Raw genomic sequence first — 18015 nt, 5'->3', positions numbered from 1 at the left:
TATGTGACATGGCGGTCAAGGGAAATCTAAAACCGCATTGCCAAGAATATGCTCTACGTATCGAGGCCTAAGCATAACATAATTATGACACGATTCTACACTGGACGATTAGGGGAAACCTAAGATAGTCATCGATAATACATTCTTTACTAGTTCTATTCCATGTCTTGTACTTGTCTAATAACATCTTATGCTCTTGTTCTTAACATAGTCGTACATGAGTTCATTCGTGATCATAATCATAATCGTGCATGGAATCATAATCATAACATACATGGGCGTGCATAAGTTCATTCATTATGTTAGCGTTGAACAAACAGTCATTATCTTATTCATTTTACGGAGAGCCCTGGGTGGAGTAACCCTGAGAACAATCCCATACATGACCGATGAAACCTAGCAAGGGTACATCGGACTCCCTCGGTGTCGTGCGGGTCCCTTATGGCTTGAATCGTTCCCCTTGGTTCGAGAACCTCTTGTATCCCCCTAACGTGGATAACAAGAGACACAAACACCTACGTCTTTCTTACTCAGTGACATGCGGGTCCCTTGCGGCTTGAACCGTTCTCATCATGAAAACCCCCTGTATCCCCTGGCGTGGATAGCAAGAGACATGCCACCTACATTATACATGTCATAGTCTTGTCGTTCATGAAAGTTAAACCTAATCATGCTTACTAGTTTACCTCGAAACCTTGATCGATCCGATTAGCGGTAAATTCATACTTGCTACATCATTCTTGATCATGTGCGAAGATAACATGCTTCGCGTCTTATCATTCTAGGGATTCTTGCTTAACATGCTAGTTCTCGACTACTATGTCGAGGCTCAAATTTTTCCCTTGCTTAATGAATAACTTGCTACCCCAGTTCCTATCAAATCATACATATCATTCTCTCGTGTATCAAGCATCAATAAACATGTTTAATACTTGCTTCATTCATAAAAAAACTCTTCTAGAAAATCATAATATCGGACCTTGGTTTGAGGGGTTTCCTTTTATAAAAGACTGCACGCAAAAATCCGGTACGAAAAACACCGAATCTGCCAGAACGAGCAAGCAGTACCAGAATGCACCACTTGCTCGCCTAGGCGAGTAAATTTATGTGGGAGGCAAGCAGCTGCTCTCCATGGCGAGTTGGAGGTGAGCAGAACCTTGGTTCTGCTTCGTTCTGCTCGCTGTGGCGAGTAATAGCTCACTGTGGCGAGTTGTGACAGTCCAGAACTTGTGAAAATGGTATTTTTGACCTAAAAACCTCAAAACCAAGTGTCTCTAAGTATATTGGAACATATTTGATCATAGGATACTTGTAAAATACTCATATGGCAAGTATTAACACATTTAGTAAGCATGGCAAGAAAAAGGGCAATTATTTCTTCCATAAACCCTAAAATTTTCATGTTATTCTACAAGACATAAACATAATCCCAAAGGTAAGGAATTCTATCTATGGAACTCAACTAAACCAAGTTCTTGTGACTGCTTCAAGTTTCTAGCTCAAGCAACCAAACCCTAGTTCTTGATCACTTGCTTCCTTAACTTAAACCAATCCATCTTGTTGCTCTTTCTTGCAATCTAAGCACCATGATTCTTGACCATGAAGAAAACCTAGCTTGAATCATCTTCCATATTACCATGAACCAAACCCTGACTCTTGACTCCAAGATGAACTCAACTCAAGTTGTTTCTTGCTTAACCCTCCAATTCCATGTAGTAAAATTAACAGGAGTTCCAAAACAACAAACATAACCCTAGCTTCTTCTTCCAATCCAAACCCTAGATTCTTTTGAATCTCTTCTTGAGAGGTGGAATAGAGAAATCAAACCTTAACCAAGCTTTTACATGCCTAAGAGATCAAGAGAGAGTATCATGGATTCACTTGCCATGGAAGGAAGAAGATTTGGAAGATTTGGTGGAAAGAAAGAGAGAAGGGCGTGAGCTTCCTAGAGAGAGGAAGGAGGAAGTCTTGCCAACAAATCTAGAGGGAGAAAGGATAAGAAGTTATGAAAATATCTTAACCAAAATCTTATAAATATCCTTCTTCGTGAAATTACCATCATGCCCTTACCTCATACGTGTTTATTCCAACACTGATACTTAACTTGATTTAAGCTGACATAACATAATAAATATTCTCCATACATACTTTCCTTGAATCTCAACACTCTGGCACGATCGACTGGTAATATTCCGATGCTGACAGGCGGGATATTACATTCTACCCCCTTAAAGAAATTTCGTCCTAGAAATTTAGAAATCCTCTACCAATCACCATGATTAAAATCTGCCTCCTTTGGTTTTAGCTAAATAAAATCTGATCATGCCTACTCCAAAGAGTTCGAAGCATACTTCTTATCAAATCATATAATTTCTCCTCTTTCTTGTTCCACATAAAAACGAATGTAGTCTCTTCGGTCTTACTCTCTTCCTCAAGACCACAGAGTTAACTTAGAACATCGTGTTTAAAACACACCTTTGCTACATGTGGCCTGGTTGTCTCGGACCCATAACTTATCCGCTCAGCATTAACCATTCATATAAGTAACCTTTCATTAACTAATCACTCAGGATTTGCCTTTCAACTAGAGCCTTACTGGAATCCAGGTTTGCCCTGCAGTGCTCATTTGCATCATAAACATCTTATTGTGTAACCACATAGTTCATACATCATCTTACTTACTGTACCTTGAGATACATGTCACTTACTTACTTTACTCGTCTAGGCGATTCCACGAATCACTTATCTCTTTTCAGAGCCTTAGAAAATCTTCTGATCTCATTGCACCCGAATTAAAGGGTAACTCATATAGCTTTACATGAAAAAGTGAAATCAACAATGCTGATTCATCTAACAATCTAATAACCTGTGTTGTGTTTCACTTACTCTTGCACTTCCTACTAAGTCCATTTGCACTTGCATTGAACACTCTTAATTACAAATCTATGTATCCCGTATGATATTGGTATCATACGGACATTGCTATTTTCCAAACTAATAACGTTTGCATGCTTTCAAATGTCGTAATACCCATCACAACTTTAATTTTTTTTCCAAACTTTGGTATATGGGTTCTTGGAACGAATAGTTACATGACATAATTATCATTTCAAAACTGAATCTATAATGGTACCACAGAACCACAGGATGAGTCTTTATATTTTGAAAAAGATTTTACAACTCGCCCCTAACTTTCCCACAACAAGTTGGTCCTCAAATTTGTACGTCTTAAGTGAGCTTACGGCGTACCTTTTCAATTTTGAAAATGTAAAACTCTATGTTTTTAAAAAAAAAATAAACATCATTCCCAAGTTCCTTAATACCCATCTCAACTTAAAGATTATTAAATCATGGTTTGACATATCTTAACAAGTATCGTTTTCACTCAACAAGTATTGCATACAAGAGTATGAATCTCATTACACAAAACTCAAGAGTTGCATCTCCTTTCGAGATAACATACTTTAACTTCAAGAGTGGATTCTTCCCCTCTTAACTGACATACATACCTCTGACATCCATTAATACATAACATAAACCAAAGAAGATACTTGACCCACTTGACATTGACTTGTTCCTCTTCTTCAGGAACACTAAACTTGAATCTTCAAATTATCTTACTCAAGTATTGCTCGAGCGTTACTACCTTTTCCGAATACTAGTCATTATTCTTGTCGCTTCGACCTTTACTTTGAGTCACAAAAGAAAACCTTCTGATTTCATACATGTTTTCCAATATCATCATTCATGCATCCTGATAAATTCATAAATGGCAACTCTAGTCTTTCTCATCTTACCTAGGTAAAGATTCATACTTTAAACTTTTACCTTAGCCAACGCTGACTATATAAGCATCCTTACTTACTTATCGCATCGAGGACTCCTTGCTTGTCTTATGGTGCTTCTTGCTATATTTGTGTTACCAACCGAACATTCTTCACGAAGATTCATACATACTAATATCCCATGTTCCGTGATCACCGATTAACTTCCGTGGAACTACTCTGATTCCCACTGGTTGGCTTAAACCAATACTCTATTCTGTTGAAAAGTGTGAAACTTCACATTCCTGTTCACCACTTGTTTACTATCTTCCTGAACTATTCTCAAGATCTTCCATGTTGCAACCAACGTCACAACCGTACACTTAGCACTACTTGTAAGATTAAAACTCAGGATACACTACACCATTTATCCTTTATAACAACAATCGAAAAATGTTGCCAGAACTATGAAAAGCGTTGCCTAATGGTATAGGGGACGTTTTCTAGGGGTCTCCTATACGAGCGTCGCCTATAGTCTATGGGGACGTTTTTTCATGATCTTTGGGCACACTATTTCAAAACGTCGCCTAAGCCCTAAGAATAGAGGACGATTTTTTGGGAATTCTGAAGGGACGTTTTTAAATGTTCCCATAGATTGCTTCAATTAAAAAACGTTGCCTTAAATGTGAATCTTTAAGAAAACCTAAAAACGTCCCCATAGCTTACAGGCAACATTTTTAGAGTGTTCTCGTAAAATTTTAGAATTTTCCAATTATTTTAGAAATGTAACTATAGCTTAAAGGCAATATTAAAATTGTCAATTATAACTCAAACAAGATCGAATTTAGCAAATACAACCACAAAAGATGTAATATAATAATCCTAGCAATCAAAATGTCAAACATTACTTGATAAGTTTAATGCTTCGAAGTATAAGCCTAGCAAAATAACAAAACAAAACTATAGTTCAGACAAGTTTAGTGGTTTAACTACAATCCAAAATGTGGTTTAACTACAATCCAAAATAAAACACCATCCAACTCGATCATTCAAGTTTATCTTGTAATTCATTACGGGTTTCACGAGCAAAATCTGAATGTTTTGCATCAAAGTCTTTACATGCTTTGGCATCGGCCGGATGCCTCAACTTCCCATCCCTTGAACGCTTCCCATCCCTTACGGCCGGATGCCTCAATTTACGACACAAGCTCATTGTCATGTTCCTTCACACTTCAGTCTCATAGTAGCTTCTAAATGCATACAACAAAGAAAGCATAAAAACTCTTAGATTAATAAAACAAGAACACATACCATTCTAAAAACAAAATTGAATAGTATATATGACAAAGACATGCTTGAAGTTAAACCATAAATGCCTAAAATCACAACACACCTTAAACGGAAATGTTGATCTCAATGTTGAAAAACAAACATTTCGAGCTGAAACTTTGTACCATGACCCATGCCTATCTTGTTGAAGCTACACAACACCCGCATTAGAAGCGAAAGCTGCAGTTATTGATCTAATTTTAGTTCTGCAGTCACACAGTCAGAACAATATTAGATTTTTTTAAAAGAGCCTCCCAAACCAAAATTGTAGCTTGCACTTTAAGAAAAACAAGCTTAAGCTAGAATAATAGTAATAACAAAAAAGGATGATAATAGGTGAAACTTTTAAGAATATTGGATCAAATTATAACTAGGACATATACTCTAAAATTTTAATTTCTAACTAGACCATGGAAGTAGAAACAATAGTGAAAATACTATCACCATAACACACATAAGCAGACTTATTGGATATGGACATTACCTACAATCTATTAAACCCATGAGAAAATTTTCCTAAATCATCATGACACTAGAGCAGTAACCATGTTGACAGCCTTTTTACATATATCATGACATACAAACTAAAATAACTATATCTATGGAACAAGCATAACTGGCTCAAAAACAAAAATAACAACATATTACACAAAATATACTCATCTTATTTTCACGCTAATAAACAATAATAATATATATTTCCAAACACAAGTAGAGCAACACAAAACCTAGGCAATTAACCAATAAATAAATAAACAAATGAAAAACTAATAATTAAGAGAAAAGAGAAGAACCATAGAAGATATAACAAACTAAAAACCACTTCAGATCTAGACAAATCAACATCACATATAACAATTTACAACACAATATGTGATTCAAGAATACATTGCAAAAATGAAACTTAAAGTTGATGATTAAACGTGAAAAATTGATGTTTTAGTCGACCTATTAGTGATAACGCAACATGAAAATGATGGTTTAAATAAAAACTGAAAAAATAAAAGAATGATTTCAGAAAAAAGATATACCTCAACAAAGAACTTTTGGGAAATTAGGGATTATCAAGATAATCTCGAAACCCTTGCGAGTAAATACGATCGGCAGAGAGGACAAAACATACCGTTATTTTTCACGAGTTTGGCGGTGAAGGCGACGACAAAATCTGACTGGAGCAGAATTCATGACGACGTTTGATCTGGGTCGGAGCGAGCAATGAGTGAATTTGATTCTGGTGGATTTGAATTTGGTGACAACAGTGGATCTGCGGTCGACAATGTGTGAATCACAAAAGTTCAATACAACATGTCTTAAAAATATTGTGATAAATATTTAATAAGAAAAAACACCGTGAAAAAAAACAAAAATAACTCTGACCTAAATTGCAAAATCATTGAATTAGCACAAAGTAGAAAAATTATGAAATGGATCATAAATCCTATCCTTCTCTCGATCTCATCTATTCACAGAAACTAAAAATTTCTATATATCATTCAAAAAACAATATATAATAAGAAAAATCGAAATCCAAAGCAAAGAGAAGTCAAGCATACCAAATGGTCAAATGGGTTCGGGAAATCAAAATCAATAACAGATTTGAGGTCTAAAGAGAGAAATCGAAGATCTGAGAAACGATTTGGGTTCGATTGCGACTTGGGTTTAAGGAACGAATTGGGTTAAGTGGGTTTTCATGGTCGAAAGGGTTTGGGTGTGTCTGAGGAACGATTTGAACTAGAGGATTATGAGATTTGGTTTTGGAGATTTGAACGAAGCTGGTGTGAAGGGATTTGAAGAACGATTTGAAGGAAAGGATGAACGATTTAAAGATTTGAGGTACTATTTGGGGAAGAAATTTGTGTCTGGGATGATGAAGGCGATATGGATAAAGGTAAGGTACAACACAAATAACTTTTTTTCTATAATATAAAATACGTGTTATATTTATATATGTTAAATGTTTCTTCTTTTTTTTTTTAAAATAATGTTTTTTTTTACCATAAAAAAAATTGGTTTTGAAGCCCACATACGAATCTTCTTTTCTCAAAACCTTTATATTTTTTTTTTTTGACAAACTCTCAAAACCTTTATATATATATATATATATATATATATATATATATATATATATATATATATATATAATCGTTGTTGACACATATGCAAAGGCTGAGAAACACATGTAAAAGACGAAAATACCCTTCAGTAGTTAACTGCCGAGGAAAATAGAACCCAGCTGTAGTTAACTACCGAGGAAAACTTCTACAGTTAACTACCGAAGAACTTAAAACCTTAAATTAAATAAGGAAATACACCTAAGTTTTCCCTTAATTAAATTTAGAGCAAATAGTCACTTTAGTCATTGACTTTGCACGTCGCTGTCACATAGGTCCCTGACTCAGGATTAAATACAAACAAGTCCCTGACTCCACACTTCTGTTATCACTTTAGTCCCTGCTGTTAAAAAATCTGTTAAGTGATGATGTGACACACTGACAAGGAGTATGACGTGTCACAGGGACTAAAGTGAAAGTAAAAAATGGTCACTTTGGTCCCTGAATCGAAAATCAATATCCTCAATTTACTGTTAGATCCCTGACTGTGTATACTTACTGTCAGTTAGGTCCCTGAATCGAAAATCAATATCCTAAATTTACTGTTAGGTCCCTGACTGTGTGTACTTATTATCAGTTAGATCCCTGACATTAAACACGAAATTTCACTAAGATCCTTGGCAAGTTGTTAGTTTAACATGCTACTTACTCAACACTAAGGCATTTGTGCTAAATATCAAAATATTATTATAACACTTATAAAAATGATTCCATAGTTTAATAACAAATGTTTCCATAACATAACTATTAAGTCATTAATGTCAGCCATAGAGTAATTAAAAGATTGCACCATATTTGGGCATATAATTCAACAAGCCATTACATAATGATTCAGCAAAATATTAAACAAAATATCGCACCACAGTTGTGCTTATAAATAAATAAACTAACAAACATCACATAGTTGGCCTCGGACCCCTTGGAGTTGGCATGAAAGATGTAAGCATTTGTAGTTCATTCAGACGTGCATTTGGATTTTGACCCCTAATTTCGTGTTTACTATCAGGGACCTGACTGACAGTAAGTATACACAGTCAGGGACCTAACAGTAAATTGAGGATATTGATTTTCGATTCAGGGACCTAACTGACAGTAAGTATACATAGTCAGGGATCTAACAGTAAATTGAGGATATTGATTTTCGATTTAGGGACCAAAGTGACCATTTTTTTACTTTCACTTTAGTCCCTGTGACACGTCATACTCTTTGTCAGCATGCCACATCATCACTTAACAGATTTTTTAACGGCAGGGACTAAAGTGATAATAGAAGTGTAGAGTCAGGGACTTGTTTGTATTTAATCCTGAGTTAGGGACCTATATGACAGCGAGGTGCAGAGCCAGGGACTAAAGTGACTATTTACTCTTAAATTTAATTCTTTAATAAGGAAATATTTGTAATTAATTTCATTGATGTCTATCACTATTCATAGGTTTGACTAACCAGTAATATTTGTAATTATCAAAGAGGTTTTTCTGAATAAAAAGGCTTAATTGCATTTTTAGTCCTCTAACTATTTATTTAGTATCGGTTTGGTCCTCTAACTAAAAAATGAATTATTTTGGTCCTCTAACTTTGTCACGTTACTGCTTTTAGTCCTTTCCGTTAATTTTATTAAAAAAAAGGTTAGGGTTTATATCATCATCATCTTTATTCCCCCTTCTTCATGCTACCACCGTATCCTTCTTTTCCTCCTTCCCTTCTCTTCATTCTTTTCTTCTTCTTTTCCACTCCTTCAACAACAACAACAATCCACAACAACAACACATCAATCTCATCATCCTTTCCATAAACTACACAACAACAACTCATTCCCTCTCTTCCTCCTTCATAAATCCCTTCTCTTCATCTGAATGAATCGGATTCAACAGAAACATCAACATCTCTGAAGCTGAGAACGCAAGAAAGAAAGAAAGGGGTAGAGGAACGAATAGAATAAGCTGTTGAAGGAGGCAGCAAGCTGAGCTCATCTCACGCAACTACAACTGGATTCACGTGAACAAAATCCTCAAATCCCAATTTTTCAAATCCCTAAAATCCTCAAATCCCAAATTTCTCTTGTAAAATTCGAATTGAACAACTCATTCCCTCTCTTCCTCCTTCATAAATCCCTTCTTTGAACAGGGGGCACATTTTGTTTCTTTCTTCTTCTTCTTTGCAAAAAAATGAAAAAAGGGTTGTTGAATTTTTTTCTTGCCCAGATTGATTTTCTTGTGAGATTGATGAATTTTTTCTTATGCTGCTGTTGAGTTTCTTGTTCAGATTGATAGATTTTTTCAAATTTTGTTTTTGTAAAATTAGAAAGGGTTAGGGATTTGGAAAGGGAAGAAGAAGAGGAGGTAATGTTGTTGCTGATTTATGAAGGAGGAAGAGAGGGAATGAGTTGTTGTTGTTGTTGTTGTGGATTGTTGTCTTGTGTTTCACAGCCAATTTAACAGCCAATCTCGATTTTTTCAAATTTTGTTTTTGATTGCTGGGTTTGTGTATGAGTTTCTGGGTTATTTTCTTGTTGCTATTGATGGTGTTGTTGCTGAGTTATAAACCTTAACGTTTTTTAATTAAATTTAACGGAAAGGACCAAAATGTATAACGGAGAGAAAGTTAAAGGATCAAAATAATTCAAAAGAGAAAGTTAAGGGACCAAAATAATTCATTTTTTAGTTAGAGGACCAAACTGATACTAAATAAATAGTTAGAGGGCTAAAAATGCAATTAAGCCGAATAAAAATGTAGATTAATATAAACAAATAAAAATAGAACACCCTAATAAAAAAAATATTATTATTAAATAAGGATACTAAAAGTGTCAAAAATCTTCCTTTTTGTTAGAACTAATGCAACAATCTAAAGGTGTGTTGACCGTTGGAGGGAAAATTTGTTTTTTGGAAAACAAGCTTTGGAGGGAAGATTGCCACCAAAAATTTGTTGGTGAAATTTTTATGCAACAATCTAAAATTGTCCCCAAAAGTATCTAAGGGGACAATTAATGGTTGTCACCAAAGAAACAATAGTTTGACGCTCCAAAATCGTCCCCAAAAGTATCTAAGGGGACAATTAATGGTTGTCATCGAAGAAATAATCGTGCAACGCTCCAAAATCGTCCCCAAAAGTATTTTATGGGACGTTTTTCAGGGGTTGCGAAAATATTTTTGGCAACACTCATAAATCATTGCCTTAGAGACTTTTAGGGGACAATTTTTACATGTCCCCTAAAAAAGTGTTGCCAGAGGCAATAAATGGTGTAGTGATAAACTTATCACATACTCATATCACTTTACTTGGGGGATAGACCCTACATTCTTGCTGGTTAGGTTTACCTGCTGAGGTATACATATCATACTTAAACTTGTTTCCGAGCAAACTCGAATTCCCATGACAAACTCATCTTGTACTTGAACATACCTTCCTTAAACTTCTAACCTTGTACCTTCACATTCTCGCATACTATATTTTGCTTAATCATACCAATGCTTACTCATGGATTTTTCTTTTAAAGAAATCTTCATAAACTAGCGCACGGGTCATTGATGTTGATTATTTTCTACTATATATAGATACTGAGTTTAGGCCCTGGTCGTTACTCTAAAATCATAGAACGAGTTGATAACACATATGTGCCATCAAATCTAGATTCTAATGAGTCTAGCCCGCTCTACGCGTGTCGTAACAAACCGGTTCCTATAAAATCTCTTGTGAATTTCAAAATGTCAACTTCAATTGCCCATACGCGTAAATCTTTCTAAAATTATTTAAACTTTATGATTCAACATCATAACGAGCCTTAGCAAGTCAATTAAGCAAAACATATGTTCGAGAAATACTCATACTTCCACAAAATCCCAGAACCTTGTAATTCCACATAACTTTGCACCACTTTAACTTCTTACTTCATGTCTTCACATCCATGACATCTATTCAAAATACCGGAACCTCTAAACTCTTGGTTTGAGCTCTTTCTTGACTCTTGACACATTAACTTCCAAAGTTACCTTAAACCGTATCGATTCCGTTAATGCTCCATGCCTTTTTCCTTTGGAAACCTTAGGATGTGATATGCATTCGCTACTTGATGTTATAAAAAGGTTTTTGTCGCATAAAAGGTCTTGAAGACAACTCCCTAATAGTCACTGCAGACACTAGAGACGAACTGAAAGTTTTCGGAAAAACAAAATTTCGTCTCAGGTTCACTATTGGTGAGCTTCTTCAACTCAGTTTTCCGAAAAGAATTCTTTGCATGAAATTTTAATTCTCAAGTATAAAATCCACATCATTCATTCCTAACATTGTGAAATATTCTATAAAATATGTACGGCAACATCAACCTATTTCGATACAATTCTCGGCACGTCGGAAATCAATGCCTTAATCTTGATAACATAAAACTTTCACTTACACAAGGTCCTTGTCCACTCTGAACATACAAGTCCAAAACTTCAATCCCATAACGCCGTTCTTGAGGGCCTACTAACTCCGTCAACATACGTCAACTTCTCACTATCTGGTAGCCTTGCACTTATGTTCCCGAATATCATTCTGTTCTATACCTCAAACCCGATCCAACAACGACTCCTTCTGAAACTTTGGGTGCTACTAAGATACTTCATATTCTTCACTTACGGTGTACGAAGTATCATTAACAACTTACCCATCGCTGTCGGAACGTCCCTTCTTAACATTGCCTTACCTTCCCAGAGGATTCATACTTCTTCTTGCTTAGTTCACCGACCACCTACTGGCACGATCAACTTCTTACTAATACTCATTCCGAGTCCTTACTTTTGAGTTCACACTTTCCAGTGCATCTTCATCACATACTTCATTCCTCCTGGGTCCTATTCAGCTCTCAGGCATCCGTTCTAATCGTCGAATGCTAAATTGAGTTGATCAGGCTCAACTAACAACGACAACTAGAACATTTACCCGGAACCCAATGGTCCCACTACCTCTGTTTTAACTTAATGACCCAAGGCACGATCTGAATCGACCTGCTCTGGTACCAAATGTAACACCCATACTAGATGTATCTAGAAAGTCTAGCATGTGTGTTAGTTTAGTACTGGATACATTAAGAAATTACAACATAAAAACTTTGAATGAATATATTATACAACAAAACGTGTTCGTACATTATCAATACAACAATTCTTGTCCATTATAAGATAAATGCATCCTTGTAATCCGTAGTCACCATGCTGCGAGTACGAACGAGCTCATGCTGAAATATCCATCCGGCTGCTACCTTGACATCCAACCTGTTTATCTAAAACAAATAAGGATTGGGATGATACATAATGTCTCAGTGAGTTTCCCTAAATCCTAGGCTATAGGTAACCTCGGGGGAAACCTACGGTCACCACGTGTCCATAATACAACTTGCCGGTTGACTATACGTGTGTGGGGACCTGCATACTAGATGGTCGTGCATGCTAAGGCCGTCATAGTCTCATCTTAACTTGTTATACGCTTCACTTCTATACGTGACATGGCAGTCAAGGGGAATCTAAAACCGCATTGCCAAGAATACGCTATACGTATCCAGGCCTAAGCATAACATAATCATGACACGATTCTACACCGGATGATTAGGGGAAACCTAAGATAGTCATCGGTAATACATTCTTTACTTGTTCTATTCCATGTCTTGTACTTGTCTAATAGCATCTTATGCTCTTGTTCTTAACATAGTCGTACATGAGTTCATTCGTGATCATAATCATAATCGTGCATGGAATCATAATCATAACATACATGGTCGTGCATAAGTTCATTCATTATGTTAGCGTTGAACAAACAGTCATTATCTTGATTCATTTTACGGAGAGCCCCGGGTGGAGTAACCCTGAGAACAATCCCATACATGACCGATGAAACCTAACAAGGGTACATCGGACTCCCTCAGTGTCGTCCGGGTCCCTTACGGCATGAACCGTTCCCCTTGGTTTGAGAACCTCTCGTATCCCTCTGACGTAGATAACAATAGACACGAACACCTACATCTTGCTTACTCAGTGACATGCGGGTCCCTTGCGGCTTGAACCGTTCTCATCATGAAAACCACTTGTATCCCCCTGGCGTGGATAGCAAGAGACATGCCACCTACATTATACATGTCATAGTCTTGTCGTTCATGAAAGTTAAACCTAATCATGCCTACTTGTTTACCTCGAAACCTTGATCGATCCGATTAGCGGTAAATTCATACTTGCTACATCATTCTTTATCATGTGCGAAGATAACATGCTTCGCGTCTTATCATTCTAGGGATTCTTGCTTAACATGCTAGTTCTCGACTACTATGTCGAGGCTCTAGTTTTTCCCTTGCTTGATGAATAACTTGCTACCCCAGTTCCTATCAAATCATACATATCATTATCTCGTGTATCAAGCATCAATAAACATGTTTAATCTTACTTCATTCATAAAAAAACTCTTTTAGAAAATCATCATATAAGACCTTGGTTTGAGGGGTTTACTTTTATAAAAGACTGCACAAAAAAATCCGGTACAAAAAACACCGAATCTGCCAGAACGAGCAAGCAGTACCAGAATGCACCACTTGCTCGCTTAGGTGAGTAACTTTATGTGGGAGGCGAGCAGCTGCTCGCCATGGCGAGTTGGAGGCGAGCAGAACCTTGGTTCTGCTTCGTTCTGCTTGCTGTGGTGAGTAATAGCTCGCTGTGGCGAGTTGTGACAGTCCGGAACTTGTAAAAATGGTATTTTTGACACAAAAACCTCAAACCAAGTGTCTCTAAGTATATTGGAACATATTTGATCATAGGATACTTGTAAAATACTCATATGGCAAGTATTAACACATTTAGTAAGCATGGCAAGAAAAGGGGCAATTATTTCTTTCATAAACCCTAAAATTTTCATGTTATTCTACAAGACATAAACATAATCCCGAAGGTAAGGAATTCTATCTATGGAACTCACCTAAACCAAGTTCTTGTGACTTCTTCAAGTTTCTGGCTCAAGCAACCAAACCCTAGTTCTTGATCACTTGCTTCCTTGACTTAAACCAATCCATCTTGTTGCTCTTTCTTGCAATCTAAGCACCATGATTCTTGACCATGAAGAAAACCTAGCTTGAATCATCTTCCATATTATCATGAACCAAACCCTAACTCTTGACTCCAAGATGAACTTAACTCAAGCTGTTTCTTGCTTAACCCTCCAATTCCATGTAGTAGAATCAACAAGAGTTCCAAAACAACAAACATAACCCTAGCTTCTTGTTCCAATCCAAACCCTAGATTCTTTTGAACATCTTCTTGAGAGGTGGAATAGAGAAATCTAACCTTAACCAAGCTTCTACATGCCTAAGAGATCAAGAGAGAGTATCATGGATTCACTTGCCATGGAAGGAAGAAGATTTGGAAGATTTGGTGGAAAGAAAGAGAGAAAGGCGTGAGCTTCCTAGAGAGAGGGAGGAGGAAGTCTTGCCAACAAATCTAGAGAGAGAAAGGATAAGAAGTTATGAAAATATCTTAACCAAAATCTTATAAATATCCTTCTTCGTGAAATTACCATCATGCCCTTGCCTCAGACGTGTTTATTCCGACACTGATACTTAACTTGATTTAAGCTGACATAACATAATAAATATTCTCCATACATACTTTCCTTGAATCTCAGCCCTCTGGCACGATCGACTGGTAATATTCTGATGCTGACAGGCGGGATATTACAAGAAATGTGTATGTATAACTATAGATTTTGTAAAAGAGGAGGGAATAGCACCCTATCTGTCCCCCCACGTAAAGGAGAAACGAGAAGGGGGTTACAAAACTCATAATTATAAGTTTATAACATCAATATTGATCAATGTGATTCACAACATATGTTCATTATATAATAACTCAAAAAAAAAAATGGAAACCTTGTTATTAAAAGCAAAAAAATGAGGACGACCCGACATGCAAAATACACCATTATGCACATTCCTGGGATTGCTAAGAACAAAACAGGGAAGCTAGTCTAAAAAGGAATTTAATTATAATGCATTGTCAATGACAATGTAAAGATCTTAACACTAACCACAACAGTTAATCTTGTGTGATTTTTAATTATCATGGTATTAAAAACCAGCAGAGAAAACAAAAAACAAAAGCTTCCTGCCACCAACATAGAATTAGAACAACATGATCATTATATCAACCACGAACGAATTTTTTAAAATATGTACTAATTAAACACACTTCGACAACAACACCTTGGTGATATTTGTACTAAGTGACATGCTTCCTGATACAAGCTGATATTTTCACTAGGTGGCATGCTTCTTCGTTCAAATTCATGAGAAACAGGATGGCGATTACAAGATTAGTATATCCATTTGAATTGGTGAAACAGGGAGGGATTTATTGAAGTTATTTCCCTTCAAAATCAAATTTAATTGAATTGAATCTTCTAATTTTTTCCAGCACAGTCTGGGAATAACGATAAGGTTGATCAATCAGATACATTGTTGTTCCATCTCACTCAACCTCCGTTGCAGTCACATGCTTGTGTGCGACAGATTCGAACATTGTTATACTACTAAATAGGCTTAAGATAACTACCTGGCACTGCCACCTTATCTCATCCCCAATTGATCTTTTGTATAACAAGGTGGCGAACACTCATCTTTCAGCATGATAATGAAATAGAACTAGTAGCTCTTGTTTTTGCTTGAAATGAGTATGCATACTTACAGATAAAAAAACAGAAAGTGATGCTAGTCCTTCTACGAGTTTTATTTTTTCACAATAATTCAATTGATAAAATACCAAGTATGTAAAATATTAATTAAATTAGCATATAATATTTTGAACCTGAAACTGTAAAAAGACTAGTGAATCAAACACATGTATCAAACAATAAAATGTGGCAACATGCTTGTTTGCTCATGGACTATCTTAAACATAGGTAGCAACATCTTGTAAACACCAGTAACTTCTTTCATGACCATGGAACCTTCAACTCTTTCACCACCATTACTCCAAATACTAATCTTAGCCTCAAGTACACATATTTCCTCAGCATTAATCTTTGCAGTCATTGCCTCCAAGTGCATTGATAAGTGTACTTACAGCCCTTAAGCATTCCCAAGTGTCACAGCCCCCTGCCTTCTTTCTCTTTGCATATGGCTCTTTAATAAGTCTTATTTTATAAGGTTTTTAAGTGTTTATTTTAGTAGAATTTTATGTGTTTTAATTTCTTTTTAGAACTTTGGTACTTCAAATTTGTTTGTTTTTATTTCAGGATCAAATATGATGAAAGATCAAGTCTTTGAGCAAAAGAAGGGATTTAGAAGCATGGTTAAGGAAAGAAAGGATCCAAGCATGATTTAGTGCTGATTTGGTGCATATTTATTAGGGGTGGGAATAGGCCAGGCCGCTCGTCAGGGGCCTATGGCTCGGCCTACTAAAATCCCGGCTCGGCCTTGCTCGTTTAATAAATGGATCAAGCTTGAGCTTTTTATAAAGCCTATTAATTTAATTAGGTCAGGTTTAGGCTTATAGAAAAGTCTATCAAGCCTCTCAGGCCGGCCCGTATACAAGTATATTATATTTTTCCATATTTATTATATATATATATATATATATATATATATATATATATATATATATATCAAAAAGAATTATTGATCCTTCAAATTTTCATACTATAATTAATTATTATTATTTCAGTTTTTTTATTTATTTTGTATGGCTTGCTACTGATATATTTATATACATTTGTGTGAACTGTTAAGGCTTGCTACTTATATGCCTAAGGTCAAGTATGGTTGTTAGATTAAGTTTGAAATCCTTGTTGTTATCAGACATGGTTATTCTTGAGTTTCTATCCATCTATAAATTTTACAATTGTGTTTCATTAGTTTAATATGTATTTAATTAATGTTTATCGCTATATTAAGTACGTTGCACAAATTGAAAGGAAAATATTTTTGATGAATAGACTGTTTGAAATTTGCAGCACAAACTAGCCTTTTAAACAGGCTAATAGGCCAGGCCAGGCTTAAAATAAAGCCTTTCACAGGTAAAAGGTCAAGGCTTAGGCCTTAGTTTTTTCAACTAGGTCTAGCCTGTTTAAGCAAAGCCTGGCTCGGCCTGGCTCATTCCCACCCCTAATATTTATGTGCTGATTTGGTGCATATTTATGTGCTGATTCAGTGTAAATTTATGTTCCGATTTGGGCTGTTTTTATGACCGTTTTTAGTGCCTTATAATGTGGAACTATTTCCTTTTCTAGAGGCTGGCTTTTGCTATATATAGAGTTAATATAATTTGGTAGATAATAGAATTTGGAAATCCAAATACAACAATTTGGAAATCCAAAAACAACAATTTTAAGACGTTTCGTTATGTTATGTCTACCGAAAAAGTTACTTATTAAGGTTAAATTGTCCCTAAATACATTAAGGATAAATCAAGTTATAGAAATACATCTGTTCTGGACCAGCCAAAAGGACCCTTGGCCCATTTACTTAGGCCCAATACAATTCAAAGCCCAAATACCACGTTTGGCAAAGTTACTTCCGACACACCCCTTCCACACAAGGGGGGTGCACAGAACGAAAGAAACTGGTTCAAATGAACCACAACATGTCTTTGCACGTTCCCGCAATAAACTCTCTAGCGGTTACACTTGCCACGATTTCGTAACAGCCAGAGCCAGGTGTGCCATTACAACGGCTCTGTAGCCCTCGACTCACGGCAGTCCCCAAGGTAGAATCTCTCTTCCTTCTAAACCCTCACTCTCTGATCTCTACTGACTTGAGCGTCGGAGTGCCTGCAGGTACACACCCCCCATCCGCTCCAAG

General features: G+C 36.1%; 1 long non-coding RNA gene across 1 annotated transcript; it reads right to left on the bottom strand.

Annotated features, from left to right (window-relative positions):
* Positions 1-4560: 4560 nt before the first annotated feature.
* LOC146915681 (uncharacterized) lies at positions 4561-7010 on the bottom strand. The gene is made up of 4 exons (XR_015013407.1): positions 6647-7010; positions 6217-6357; positions 5158-5299; positions 4561-5014 (listed from the first exon to the last, which is right to left on the bottom strand). It is a non-coding gene; the product is annotated as an uncharacterized LOC146915681 (long non-coding RNA).
* Between the last annotated feature and the right edge of the window lie 11005 nt (positions 7011-18015).

Source organism: Medicago sativa, chromosome 6 (assembly GCF_051527215.1).
Source record: "Medicago sativa cultivar Bolivia chromosome 6, Bolivia_mono, whole genome shotgun sequence".
NCBI lineage: Eukaryota > Viridiplantae > Streptophyta > Magnoliopsida > Fabales > Fabaceae > Medicago > Medicago sativa.
The sequence above is the reverse complement of the archived record's forward strand: the minus strand, read 5'-3'. Positions and strand labels throughout refer to the sequence as shown.